The sequence below is a fragment of the Manis pentadactyla genome, chromosome 14, assembly GCF_030020395.1.
Source record: "Manis pentadactyla isolate mManPen7 chromosome 14, mManPen7.hap1, whole genome shotgun sequence".
Lineage (NCBI taxonomy): Eukaryota > Metazoa > Chordata > Mammalia > Pholidota > Manidae > Manis > Manis pentadactyla.
Genome location: NC_080032.1, coordinates 73720869 through 73735229, shown reverse-complemented (window position 1 = coordinate 73735229; position 14361 = coordinate 73720869).

Sequence of the window (14361 nt, the reverse complement as noted above, 5' to 3'; positions counted from 1 at the left end):
ATTATATTAATACATAGTATCATTATTAGTTTTAACTGGCCTAATAAGCAATTGAGGTTTAACAGGGCATAAATTAATACATGCATTTCTCCATTACTCAACACATAAACAGTGGAGTTCTATGAGCTATATTCATTGACTTGAGGTACATTGTAAACAATTTCTGAGAATCTATATCTGAAAATAGGTAAGGAAAAGGGGAAATAAATCATTCATTTTAAAAAGAAATAATAGATATGCTTCAATGTTTACTTTTTTTATTGAAAGAATAGCTTTTGCATTACAAAAAAGAACTTCAGCTGCCTAGAAAAATGAAATACCTTCAATTTATGTTTAAGAACATGACGGAGGAAGCATTTTTCCAATACTCTTTCAAGTTATTTAACATTTTCTAAGTACCTACAAAGTGAAGAATCACTGTAGTGTTCTTTAGAACCAAACCCTAGCTTGCTTAGATTATGTTCAATGATTAACTTTTTGTTTGATAAAATCATTTCAAATGTCAACAGAAATGATTAATTTCTTCATAATTTCCTTTTTTCAGAAATTATTTTGAATAGATGCCTATGGAGCTAGTTTTGACACAGAGAGAGGCTAAACAGAAAAACGAAAATAGGTGGTCAAAAAGCAATTATCAAAAACATAGTCATGAATCAAATCTTTCACTAGACAACCTATGCTATAGCTCATTCTTGATATTAGTTGGCTTGGTTGCTGGGTCAGATCCTGGGGAAAAAAGATATGATAAATCTATTGATGAGAATTAGAGATACCAAGAAAGACCCGGCATTGATGGGAATAGCAGATCTGATATAAATGCAATCGGCTCATTCAGTGAGTGTGAAATATGCACCAGGCACCGTGGATGATTGGGGATATGGCTTGTCAGTCCCTGGTACTGCAAGATACGACTCGAGCATGACTGAAAGTTGAGTTGCAAAGAGCTAGCTGGAGGAGTAGAGTGCTCATAAAAGGAGGCCTTTTATGCAGCTATGGTGTTTATCCTAACAGTCATGAGACACCATGAAACACTTTTAAAATGGCAATTTTTAAAAGATCACTCTAGTTAAAGTGTGAATAAAGGACTGAGGAGAAATAAGACTGGATGCAAAGACCAGCTGGAAGAACATCATTTAGAGTAATGTGGGGAGGAATTAGAGGGTTCTTTAAGTCCTTTGTTAAACCACAGTGTCTGGAGTCCCCCTTCTTACTATCGGCTTATGAGGACCTCCCACACTGCATTTTCAGTCTGTTAGGCACACCCTCCCCATGGTGACCCCCAGTCACTGGGTCCTCAAATTCTTTTCTACTTTCTCCAGGATGATACATAAAATCTATGTCTTTCTAAGGGTTTGTTTGCTGATGTGACTCCAGCACTGGCAAGATACACAGGCACCAATATGCCTAGTAAGGCCCAGGAGTAGGGTGTCACGATGTCCCAAGAGGTTACAACGGGAGGCAAGAGTATCTTCCCATGGAAGTCATGTGTTATTAGGACAAGATCACAAGTTTTGAAACTGCTAATTTCTTGTGCTTCACTTAGTTTTTGAAAAAAATGAATTCTTGTGAGGCAGGCCTGTTGCATCAGATTTTCTGTCTCCCATGGGTCAATTTAATTACGTGAAGATACTAAAACCCATCAAGATACTCATGTTAAAGTGGTCTTTTTCTTACTTTAAGATACTCTAAGATCCTCCAAACCCACAGCTATTCTTAAGAGGATCCTGGTTCTGGTAACAAATTACACTGATTCAGGCAAGAAAGAATGGTGACCTGAATTAAGGCAGTGATGATAGGGTGAAAATGATTTAAGGGTTAACAAAACAGGATGGTTACTTGAAGACACATTAGATAAAGGGATAAGGACTAGGCAATGGCCTGTTTATTCACCCAGCAAATACTTACTGAGTGCTGAAATAGGGGTGCTTAATACTGAGGCCAGAGGCTGTACTAATGCTTGACATACAGGGGTGAAGGAGCAGATCTGGTCCTTGGCCTTATGGGGCTTCTAGTCTAGCGGGGGATGCGGGGGTGGAGAAAGGAGCGGAAAGAAAGAATTAACAACAGAAGAAATCAAAAGATAATTGAATCATTTAAATTAATGTCAGGAGGGAAATTAACAGGGTAATGTAAACAAGAATCACTTGGAAAGAGGCTGCTTTATAAAGTCAAATACAGAAGCTCAGAGGTGGTGATGTTGGAGCTGAGATCTGAGGATGGGAAGGAGACATCCATGCAATGAGACAGAGGAACAGTACTCCAGGCAGATTTCTAAGATCATGGAGAAGAAAACAGCTTGGTATAACTACGGGGCAGTAAAGAGGCTGGATTAACTAGAATACAATAAGAAGGGGAAGTGTAGTGTGAGGTCATGTCCAAAAAGTCCAGGTGGAAGGAGCCAGGCCAGGCAGATCTTGTTAGTTTTATAGGCCATGGTAGGGAGTTTGAATTATTTGTAATAGCAAAGCTATTGGAACAAGAAAGTGATATGATCACTATACACTTTTAAAATATTTTTTTTAAGCATCTGTATTGTCTGTGTTGCAAGAGAGCAGGAACAGAAGCAGTGAGACAGGTCAGAAGGCCCTTGAAAGAGACCAGGAAAGAGAGGAAGGTGGTGACACTGGCAGAGATGAAGTGAATGGATTCAAGATATACGCTAGTGTTAGAATGGAGCGGTCTGAGGGGTCCTTCTGAGAAGGAAGAAAAGGCCTTCGGCAGAATTAGTTTTACTATCTATTGAGATGGCAAAGACTAGGGAAGGAATCAGTGGCAAGCAAGATTCAAAGTTCCATTTGGGTCATGCAGTTTGGAATTCCCATCATCTATAGGCGTCAGGCAGGCAGTTGGTTAAGAATGGAGCACAGAGGAGAGCTCTGGCCTAGACATACAAATCAGGGAGTCGTGAACACACAGGGAACACTTACAGCCAAAGGGCTGAGTCAACTAGAAGGGTGCAAAGAGAGAAGTGGGCCAGAACTGAGTCTCAAAGGGTTCCTTTGCTGATTGCTACTATACCAACAGAGGGAACTGCAAGAGAGATAAAGCCGTGGCCAGACCAATAGGAAAGTTGAAATCCTAGGGAGTGAGCTGTCAAGGAAACAAGACAGCAGGATGTTTCAAGAACTCCATAGTCAAGAATGTCTAATGTTGCTGAGGGGTAAAGAATAATGCATAGTAACAAAACTATTGCCCTGTGCAACTGGGTGAATGATAACACCATTACTGGGGAATGGAACAACGGAGGAGCAGATTTGGGACACGTTAAGCTTCTTGTACCACAGTGCTACTCATGAAGACCTTATCCCCAAGCCTGTCATTTGTAGTGTCCCTAACACTTTGTATTATACTCTCTATTTATTTGGTCTCACTAAAAAGTGAGAACTGCTAGATGCCACTTTGTTTGTATTTATAAGTTAGGAAGAAGCAGACCGAGGTGACCCCATCTGATGGAAGAGCCTGACTAAAAGGGGATCAGAAAGTTTTAGATCAGCAGGGATGGGTGAGAAAGGCAAGTGAGCAGAAGAAAGAAAACTAGTCCATACTGAGTACCTACGAGGCAACAACCACGGCTAAGCACTTTCTATTCTTAATTAAATCATAGAGAGGTTGAATATCATAAAATGTGTACTAAATAAAAGAAACTAGGACTCAGGGAGAATATTAACTCAGTTTATAGTACATACATGGTAAGTGAGGAAACAGAAACTCGCATCAATATCTATCTGGCTTCAAATCCTGGGCTCATTCTGTTGTATGTTGCTACCTAGTGTCACCTGTACTTGCAGTGACAGAACGCAGCCACATGGGCAGTGGAGATTTTGAAAGATTCCCAAGGACTCTATGGGATACAGAGGTACGTGGATGCCACTGGGACAGACCTATGTGCTCCTGGCTGCCTGCATCCCCAGCCTCTCCCATCTGGCCCCTTCCCTGGGTATCACGCCCACCATGCCCACCCTTAGCACCTACCTGTCAACGCTGCTGTCATGTCCTCCTGAGGTGTCATACACCTGCTCTGTACCCCATCTCTTCAGATTCCTGATAGACCTGTGCTAGAATCAGGACTCATTAGCAAGCTAGCTGGTGGTAGTGGCTAAATTATCTCAATATTGGGATCTTTCATTACCTCATCTGTTAAGTAGAGGTAGCTATTCCTACTTCACACCATTGGAAATTTATACATAAAATTGTCCTAGTAATCAGACCGACATACAGGAAAGCATTCAATACATACAGGTTTGAATGTAAACATGTCTGAGAAGATATGCCTCAATTTAATAAAGTAGTCCATGTCTGGACTGCAAATATACAAAGAGAAGAATATGTTACTAAGTAATCACACCTCTCCATTTTTCAGGTAGCATTCATGTTTTTCATGCCATATATCTCTAACTAGATAGAAAGCATTCATTTGAGGTCAAAGATCATGATTTATAATTTATGTATGTTTTCACAGAGACCATACTCCATTGTAAAAACAATGTATTATGATTTATAGTGACAGAATATCTAGAGTCCCTCTAATCTAAAATCATTGTATACATTCTTACCAGCTGGGAGAAGATTAAATTTGGTAAACTATAAGACAAGGTAATTGGTTGCTGGTACCTTGAAACCTCCCTGAGACCATACAGTTCATATCAGGTTCGAAAATAATATTTTCGAAGAAGAAATCTTGTAATGCTCTGAACATCAGACAAGCTCTTGAGGTGGTCCCTGTGATGAGGGTCACAGTTGTTGAAACAGAGTCTTAATTGCACAGAGTGTCTCTGGGTGTTGATGTGGCAACGTGGGCTTCTCTTTCTGCATCTAGAGGTGTATTTAGGTAGTTTCCCTTTTAGAACCAATACAGGAAATCCATTCTAATGGAGGTTATGAAAAAAAAAAGCCATCCTTCAAACCATCTTCAGAATTGCAATAACCTTTGTTAGAATGAGGCACAGTATTTGATTTTTGATTATCTGATAAGCTTAAAAACTCACTTTCTTCCTTTCTGACTTAATAAGTGACCTTCAGAAAGGCAGTTTGGCAAGTTACCGTGATGTTAGGCCATTACGGAAAGATGAGGTAAGAGCCCTCATAGCTCTGTATTTATTTACCAAATAAAAAAACAATGCAACTTTTCCTACCTGTACAGTGACTAAATTTACTTAAAAAACCCACAGCTAGACAAATGCTAAATTGCTCTCTGGTTGTTCGGAAGCTGTAAATAGCCTACCTTGAATTCATGTAAATGACTGGGATAACTGGCGGGGTACAAAAGCCCCCCATCACGTTAATAAACAGCAATTAGAAGAGAAACAAATGAAAATTGAGTATCCCTTTTAATGACCATATAACCAACAGTCTGGAAATTCATTTACAAATGTTATTTAAAAATTTTAAATTGATTTAATTTTTTAAATTCAGAGTGGTTCACTTTGTAAATGCCACATCACTGGTAAATTGATGTTTTCAACTGTATCTGAGATAAATTATCTGTATGTTGGCAAAACAGAGAGTACCCAGTGTAATTGTGTCTGTGAGTGGTTTAAGAGGATGGCAATGTAAAACTGAAGAAGACAGAAAGCTTGGCAACGTCTCCTACTGTACCTACATCTTCACCTTGCCAAATAGAGATTTATACTTAACACAGAGAGAACCTCTTTCAGAAAAATAAATAAGCTTCCATTTGAATTTCTTTGGAACCTACGTTTGCTCCATGGGAAATGTTTAGTTTTAGTTGTATATTTATTCATCACTATTCACATGTAGTTTTGATCCTAATCTGACCATAAATTTTCCAAACTGAACTTCTGTGCTGATTAAAAGCAACAACAGCATGTTTATTATACTCGGCAAATCTGTAATTCAAAAAGACACCTTGCTAAAGGGTCAGGATTTTATATTAAGAAAGAAAGCCTGAAATCATGGAAGAAATGCTACTCTTTGGGTAAAGATATTCTATTGATACAAAAATCAGACATTAATAATTCATTTTTCATAGAATCTGCACTCTTAGCTCTTGGAAAGGCATAATAGTCTGAAAGGCCTACCAGGGTGAAGAGCATATGTGCCGATCTGAGACGTGCTTTAAAATTACCTGACCCTCTGGACCGTGGTGTGGAAAGCATCCCTTGCAACAGGTACACAATTTCCTCCTGTTTAAAGTCCCTCTGATTTAATGTTGTCTGTAACCTCCAACTTTAGAAAAGCCCATATGGAATTATTAAAATAAAGCAAAGAGAAAGGTTTTAAGAAGTTACTTCAGGGACTATGTAAAGAAAAAGGAAAGAGGTATTACACCTATTGGTTCCAATGATTCAACTTCAAAAATATAAATTAATTATTATGATAGGCTCTAAAGCCCCAAGATGATTTAGGCCAAGCCCCTGGCCTGGGGAAGTGCACCATCTAGTAGAGGGGACAATCATGTAAGAGTTCATTATAACGTAGTAGTCTAAGGAAGGACATATGTGCAGGATATTATTTGAACAAATAAGGCAGGAAGTCATCCCAACTTACCCAGGCCAGGAAAAGATGACATCTGAGTTTCAGAGTCTTTGGCAATGACTAGGAATGCACCAGAAAAAATGTGGGTGTATCCTGGAAAACGATTAATATTTGGAAAGATGATCCATGCAAAGATGGTTTAAGCAAAAACACAAAGAAAGCATGTAGTATATTGAAGAAACTGAAAGTGCTTTGAAAGCATAAAATATCAGGTAGGTGGTGAATAGCAATGAGACAGGAGATGTAAGCAAGGGTCAGATGTTGGGGAATTTTGTATGTTATGTTAAGCAGCTTGGATTTTATCCTGTAGGGATGGGAAACCTCGGAATGTACGCAGATGAGTGGTGTGGCTCCAGCAAAATAGAGGCAAAATCTACAATACCATTTCTTGTCATGATATACCATTAATATATCAAAATACAATTCATATTTCAGTAACCCTCAACTCTTCTTGTGAACAAAACACTTAAGTTATAGACCAATATTCATGGAATATATATTACCTAACACTCTGTGCATATAAATCTGTGGAGGAAAAATAATGGAATGGTTAAGTAAAAATTCAGGACAATGTGTAATTATGTACATGATTTTTTTTAATTGTAATAAGATAGTAAATGGGATTAAAGTTTGGAAAAGGTTGCTAAGACCTCAGATCAGTGGGAAAAGTCTTTTAGGTGGAGCTTAAATTGAACTTTCAAGCACAGGCACACAAACATATAAATCTCTATCTTTTTTGTTAAAGTATCATTGATATGCAATCTTATATTAGTTTCAGATATGCAACACAGTGGTTCAACAGTTACCCATATTATTAAATCCTCACCCCCTCTAGTGCAGTTACTATCTATCAATGTAAAAAGATGTTGCAGAATCATTGAATATGTTCTCCATGCTGTACTACCATCCCCATGACCAACTTATATGATGAGTGTGAATTATTGTGCCCCTTTATCCCCTTCACCGACCCTCCCACCAGCCCCAACCCCTCCACCTTGGTAATCACTAGTCCCTTCTTGGTGTCTATGAGTCTACTCCTATTTTGTTCCTTCTGTTTTACTTTGTTTTTATATTCCACAAATAAGTGAAATCATATAGCTTTTGTCTTCCTCCACCTGGCTTATTTCACTGAGCATAGATCTATATCCATGTTGTTGTAGATAGGAGGATTTATTTTCTTTTTATGGCTGAATAATATTCTATTGTGTATATGTACCACATCTTCCTTATCTATTCATCTATCGACGGACACTTAGGTTACATAAGCCTCTACTTTATTTCCCCATTTCTGTTACAAAATGTGATGCCCGTCAAATAGTCTATTTGCTTCCTTACGTTTCTCAGGCCACATGCCATTAGGGAAGGCCATGTGACTCATTCTGCCAAGGAAGAGAGTGCAGCCCTCATGCGGGTCGCTTAATAGCTCAGGTGGTGAAAAGCTTCTGTGGGATTCTCAGATCCTTCCTTGACAAGCCATGGAGTCTGTCAGTGTTTCAGAAGGTTGAGTCTCCGTCACCTTAGGTCAGCCAGCAACTGCAAGGGGCAGAGACCCTGACATGTCCAAACCAACTTAAATATAGGATTAAGTCAAAATAAACCTCTTCTATCCAAAATGAATACCCCATTCCTTACTCCTCCCCCTACTGTTTTATGCCTTGCCTAGTTTAGGCCTCTTGGGGGCCGAATGTTGTTCTCTCTTCTGCTTTGCAGTCTCTTCCTGTGTGAGTAATGCTATCTCCAGAAAAAAAAGACATAAAATATAAACAGCAACAACCAAGAGGCAAAAGCAAAAGGCCATAACCAAACTAAACTTTGGGAAGTTATTGAAGAAAATTTACCAAAAACGCTCACAGGAGTTCAGTTTGAGGAGGGCTTGGTGATTGTTTCATATTTAAACTTTACTATATTTTCCAAATTTTCTAAAATATACCTGAGTTATTTTTTATAATAAAAAATAAACCCTTTTAAAATTAAATTTAAAAAAAAGATTTGGAACTTTGCCATGAGTTGGTTCCTATGAATATCAAGCAGAAGTAAAGTAGTGAAGAGAAGCAGATGAGAGTCATCTGATTTTTTTACACTCTAAATGTGTAGATTTTCTCATTTTCAAAGCTATCCTGATATCTACAATTCTTTTTTTCTCTATTCTTTAGAGAGAATGATCAAATATAATATTATAATATCAAGTTATAATTATTTTATGGTTTGAAATAAAATATTTAGGATATTTCCTAGTACTAAGGATTACTTAGCTACTGTACTGCCTAAATTGCATTTGAATACCCTAAAAAATAAAACATTAGTCTTGTTCATATGTTTGTTTCATTTGTTTTCTTCGACAAATTTTCCATATATAGCATTCGAAAACATTCCCATAGATCCCTATGTTTGATTAGAAATATTTGGTATTTAAATTATTTGCTGCTCTTTGGAAGCTAATATTCAAAGAAAAATACCTATTCCATTGATTATGTTCATCTACAGATTTATCATTTGAGCATATTTGTTGAATTTTTAAAGTGCTTTTATTTTCCTAAGTTTTGCAGATAGGATGAAAATATTGTGGAAAAACTAAATTAGTATATAAAGTTATGATGGAAGGTTGATTGCTTACCTATAAAAATATTCCAATTAAGTCTTATGCAATTTAATTTCTCAAACTTACATTTTCAGATTTCAGTTTGAATTTCAGGCTTAGTAAAACTGAAGACAATTTGTATACAAGAAAAAATTTTAACATGTTAAGATCTCAAAGACCTGGAGTAGATTAAAGTAAGTTATCTTTCCTCAAAATACCAAAGATATTTATAGGCAACATGATAAGCATAACATTTTAAGTATAACTTTGATGTAGATTGTTTTTATTCTTTAATTCCATGTGTTACCTTAACTTCAGATGTTTAAGACTTTGATTATCAAAGCTGGTAAGAGTGGGAACGAGGCTGTAATTTACAGCTAAAGCAACATTTTGCCCATTGCTCAGATTTTTGTTTAAAATATTTGGTCCATCTTTCCCCATTAACATTAAAGCAGGATTTGTGATTGTTGTGTTTATGAGAATAGAGCACATATTTCAAAAGAAATTGTGCAACCCTGCTCTATATTCTTAAAGAAAATTCTACTTTATAATAGTCAGTGAGATGGAGAAACATCCTAGTCTCAGGTGTCTCTACAAGAAATCTGAGAGGCTAAGAAGTGTACCAATCTTACAAGGTCATGGAGAATGTAGGCTAGACCCTCCCTGAATGAAAATATTTAATGTTTCAGAAACAAAGACCATACACCAGGGCGGCAGTTAGTGCCTGATGTGGTTGATTATCTCATTTATGATTTGTCATTGTTACCCAAAAAACTGTATGAAAGCCTCTCTATTTCTCTATTTTAAATGGTTTAGTAGAGGAAAATGCACAGCCCACTGTATTTCTAGTCCAAGTCCTGTATTATACTATCACTGGACATTTGATCAAATCTGTGTTGTGAACTAGGCTTTATGGTAGAAACACCAAGTAGGAGAGGAGCAAATGAGGGAAGATGTGGCTACAAAATCTATCTTAAACCTCTATATGATCTTCTCCAACTATCTGTTCCCATTTTTCTAGCTTTCTCATTCCTCTACAGATCATAAAGTCAAGAAATACACTCACTGATTCAAATCCTCCTTTGTCCATTTACTATCTGTGTGTCTTCCAAAAATTATTTGACCTCTGTGAACCTCACGTGTAAAATTGTGGTAACAATAACATCAACCTCATATTCCTGTGTAAGGATTAAATGAGATAATATAAGCAAATTGCTTAGAAGAATGCTTGGCATGTATGAGCACTCTGTTTGCTATTATCATGCTTATTTTTTATAGTAAGATGATGATAATCATGGTGATGATGATTACGAATTTTAATGCCATCAAGAAAGCATTAAATTAAAGCACTTCTTTGCTTCCATTAGCCGCTTCATAATATGTCTCATTCTACCACCATTTATTTATACTTACCATGTGCTCTGTAAACTTCTGTATTAACTTTGGGGTCATACAGATCAGTAAGATACTTTGCATAACCTGTATCCCTTTAACCACTTCACTCATCTTCTCATGAGGAGTCATCACTCCGTCAGCTACTCATTCTTCTATAATTCGATGTCTTCAAATCAGTTATGGATTAGTTTTGTTATCTGCTTTCATACATTGGACAGACAAGTACTGTGAATGGTGCCCTTATAAGATTCCTGATTTCCAGCTTCCTCTAAGCTATCCCCATCTATTACAGAGATTTACCACTCACTCAACCTACCTCCCATACTCCCTCTCTTTTCTCCCTCAGCAAATGGTCTTGTCTACTTCATGGAAAAAATATTATGGAGAGTATGAGATAAAACTCTGCCCTCCTTCTCCAAAAAAGGATCAATTGCTGGTGTCTATGCACATCTTTGTCTCTTCCCTGCTGCCTGCCAGGGAGAGAGTGCCTCCCCCATCAAAACCAGCCCATTATCTGAGCTTGGGAGGTCAACCTTTCCTTTCTAGACCTTATGGAAAAGCATAATTTGTCTTTTTCCTTCTCACCTCTTTAAACTATCTGATACCTTTAAAATTCATTTCCTATTTCCCCTTCTTAAGATTCATTCTCCTAACTACTGCTCTCACTAGCTTCTTCCATTTAGACCCAAGATACTTTACATTTGCTGCCCCTCTCATATTCACTCAACCCACTTCAGTCTGGCTTCATATCATACCCCTTGCCCTGAAACTCTTCTTTGAATGGCCAGCTTAGCAAGAGGAGTTTTTCCACCCTTAGCATTCGATATTGCTGATGAGTCTCTCATCCTTGTTTCCCTCTGCTTGTAAAATGTTGCTCATTGCTGATTCTCTTTCTGCTGCTTTCACAACTACATCTCACTTGATTCTCTGCTCCTTAAACTTACACTTTTTAGAAGGTTCCTTGGTCTTCTTTTTGCACTCTGCAAACTCTTCCCCACACACATTGCATATGTGCCCTTTGCACATTCACTGCTTTAGTATCCAACTGCCTCAAGTCGAATACATCAAGCACTCAATAACATTATGCCACTGCTCTGGAACTGAGCTCTGGTTAGTTTTCAGTAAAACAAGGCTACTTTTAGCATATGCCTGGATAGCTCACCTTACCAAAGGAGAAATGCATAGCTGATTCCACTCCCTCAACCATACACTTTACTTGTAGGCTTCTGCTAAACGCTTGAAGGGAAACCAATAGTGTACACCACAGGACAAAAAAAGTATTTCCTTTAAGTAAATATGCAAGGGAAGATCTGATCACACATAAGTATTCAGAGTTCAGTGATTTCAAGGCTCCAAACAAATGGCTAATTTTTCCAGGCAAATGAAATTGAATTATTAAATTATCATATTAGTGTTGGGCATTTGTAATGGAAGGGAAAGAAAACTATTTGTTTTTCCCCTCAAGGCCATATTATATTTGAATGTTTCCTGCTTAATAGCTGCAGCTGCTGGTAAGGACCAGCAATGACCTATAACTTGATTCGTAAATAACTTACTGCAATAGGCCAAGACTTCGTGCAGTACCTGATGGGAAGGTTGCTTCGTTCTCTTTTGATTGCTTTTCTTTTTGTATCATTTAAAAAGAGAAGGCTTGTACGGTTGTGTGTACCAGTTTAAATCTGGTTTTGTTACTGCTTGAAATTATTTCTGTTGTCATCTCAGCACTGTCAGCCGAGTGTCGGTGAGGTTTGTTTTCGGAATTTAGGGTGAGTTTGCTAAGTGAAGCTTTCAACCTGCTCAAACATACAGTCCACTTTATTATTTGCAGTGTTAAAGAAATGTAGTCATTCCTTTAGCAGAGTTTGTCTAGGAATAAAGGGAGAACGTTTTTAGAAGTGAATTTTTTTAAAAAAAGAAATAATTTGTGATCAACCTAATTTCAGAGAAGTTTTAAATACAATGTCTTCTCAGGAATAAACTTTAAAGCAATTCTTTGATGTTTGACATAAGAGGAATTCAAAATAGAAAAATAGGAAAGAAATACCTTAAAAGTATGAATGACACATAACATTTGTTCTTTTTTTCTTAAATCACTAATATAATTAAGAGTATATTTTACATTCTTAATGTACCTTAGGTTCTCCATTTGGTAACCTGAGGAATCATGCTAATCAGGTATATGGAAAAAGTGTCCTCACATTCTTTAATGATAAAATGCCATTTAATTTTACATAAATAGTCTCAGGTGAATGCTGCATTCTTTTATCCCTTGTGTTCATATTTAAGACCATCATAATAATTGTTTTCGTGTAATTTAACTTTTTTCTGTTCAAAAAATGGAAGTGTTGGCTCTTAACAAAGGAAAAGGAATTGTGAAAGCTTATTCACATCCCTTTTTTATTGCTTTTTAATTGATCCCTTAAGAAGGGAGTAAGAGAATTGATAGAATCTGTGTACAGAAAGTTGGCTAGAGGATGCACGCCATGTCACCATGACCTGGATAATATAGTCACCATGGTCCAGCTGGCAGGAATACATCCCCAATTACCCAGTACCTAATGAGAGCTTCCCCTACACATCACACACCACCACGCCTTCTCACAGGCGCGTCACCCAGATCAACGTGCATGTCAAGAGAAGAGCAAGTCTTAGGAACCATTGCTCTAAGACTTAGTCTTGTCTTTGCTTTGTGTTCACTTCCTAACAATTAATTTATGTTTATTAATCATTAACTAATTAATTACTATTATGGCTAAATTTAGTAGAGATCATTATGATGTTTTTCATGGTGCCTTGATATGAAGACAAATATATTAATATTATGTAGTAAAACATTTTCTGATCAAAAGTTCTTTTTTTTCCTTCTGATTAAAAGTAAAAATCAAAACATGTGTGAAGGTCCTAAAATTATTGTGAGCTCTGAGTACTGTGTCTACTGTGCCTAAGGGATTAGATGGTCCTTGGATACGTATGAATTCAATGCCTGGTGGCTACCAAATCTGTCGCTCTTACCTTGACCTCTTATTCCAACCCCTGGATTGAGAACTGCCGATAGAAACTTTCTCCTTATTCACATTACTGTTACCTTAGATTATCAAAACCAGATTCACCATTATCCCTGAAATAGATCTGCCTCCAAGCTGTGTGTTGCCATCATTGGTCTCACTATGTCCCCATTCTTCCAAAAGTAGGACCTCAGGAGTACCCTTGACTCTCCGCTTTTCCTCATTTTATGTAATAAGACTCTGATTGAACTAGCTATCTTTTCCTCCCTCTACGTACAATCCCCTCCACCCTTTCCAAGAGATTCCTTTCTTCCCGTATGAATGGCAGCACAGGGCTTCTAAAGGGTTTTCTGACCTCTTTCCTATTAATAGTTATTCTGCACTTTAATGCTGGACTTATTTTCCTAAAATTTTATCCCATGTGATCGTTTTTCTTTGCAATAATCTCTAGTATCAATAATATAAAAACTAAACACTTCTAATTTATAACCCTAATTTTTAATTTGTAATCCGGCCTCATCAACTAATTCCTCTCAACTCCCCAAATGAAATCTTCACAGCTTCTTGCCATCCCCAACTCAAATCACACTCATCCCCACCTCATCTCCTTATGCTGGACTGCCCTAATTTACCACCAAAAACTTCCCCAGAGTTCCAGATCCAGATTTAGTCCTGCATCATCTCCAAGTACTCCATGTAATATGATCCCATCCTTCTCTAACTCTTAGCACATTTTCAATGTGTACTATTGTACTTACATGTATATTGTATATGTACATGTCTTCTCATAATGGTAGGGAGTTGATGGTTATTAGTACATTGATTAATAAAAACATTTTAAATAAATTTTTTAAATAGTGATTTCCAAAATATTTGTAGGCTATAACA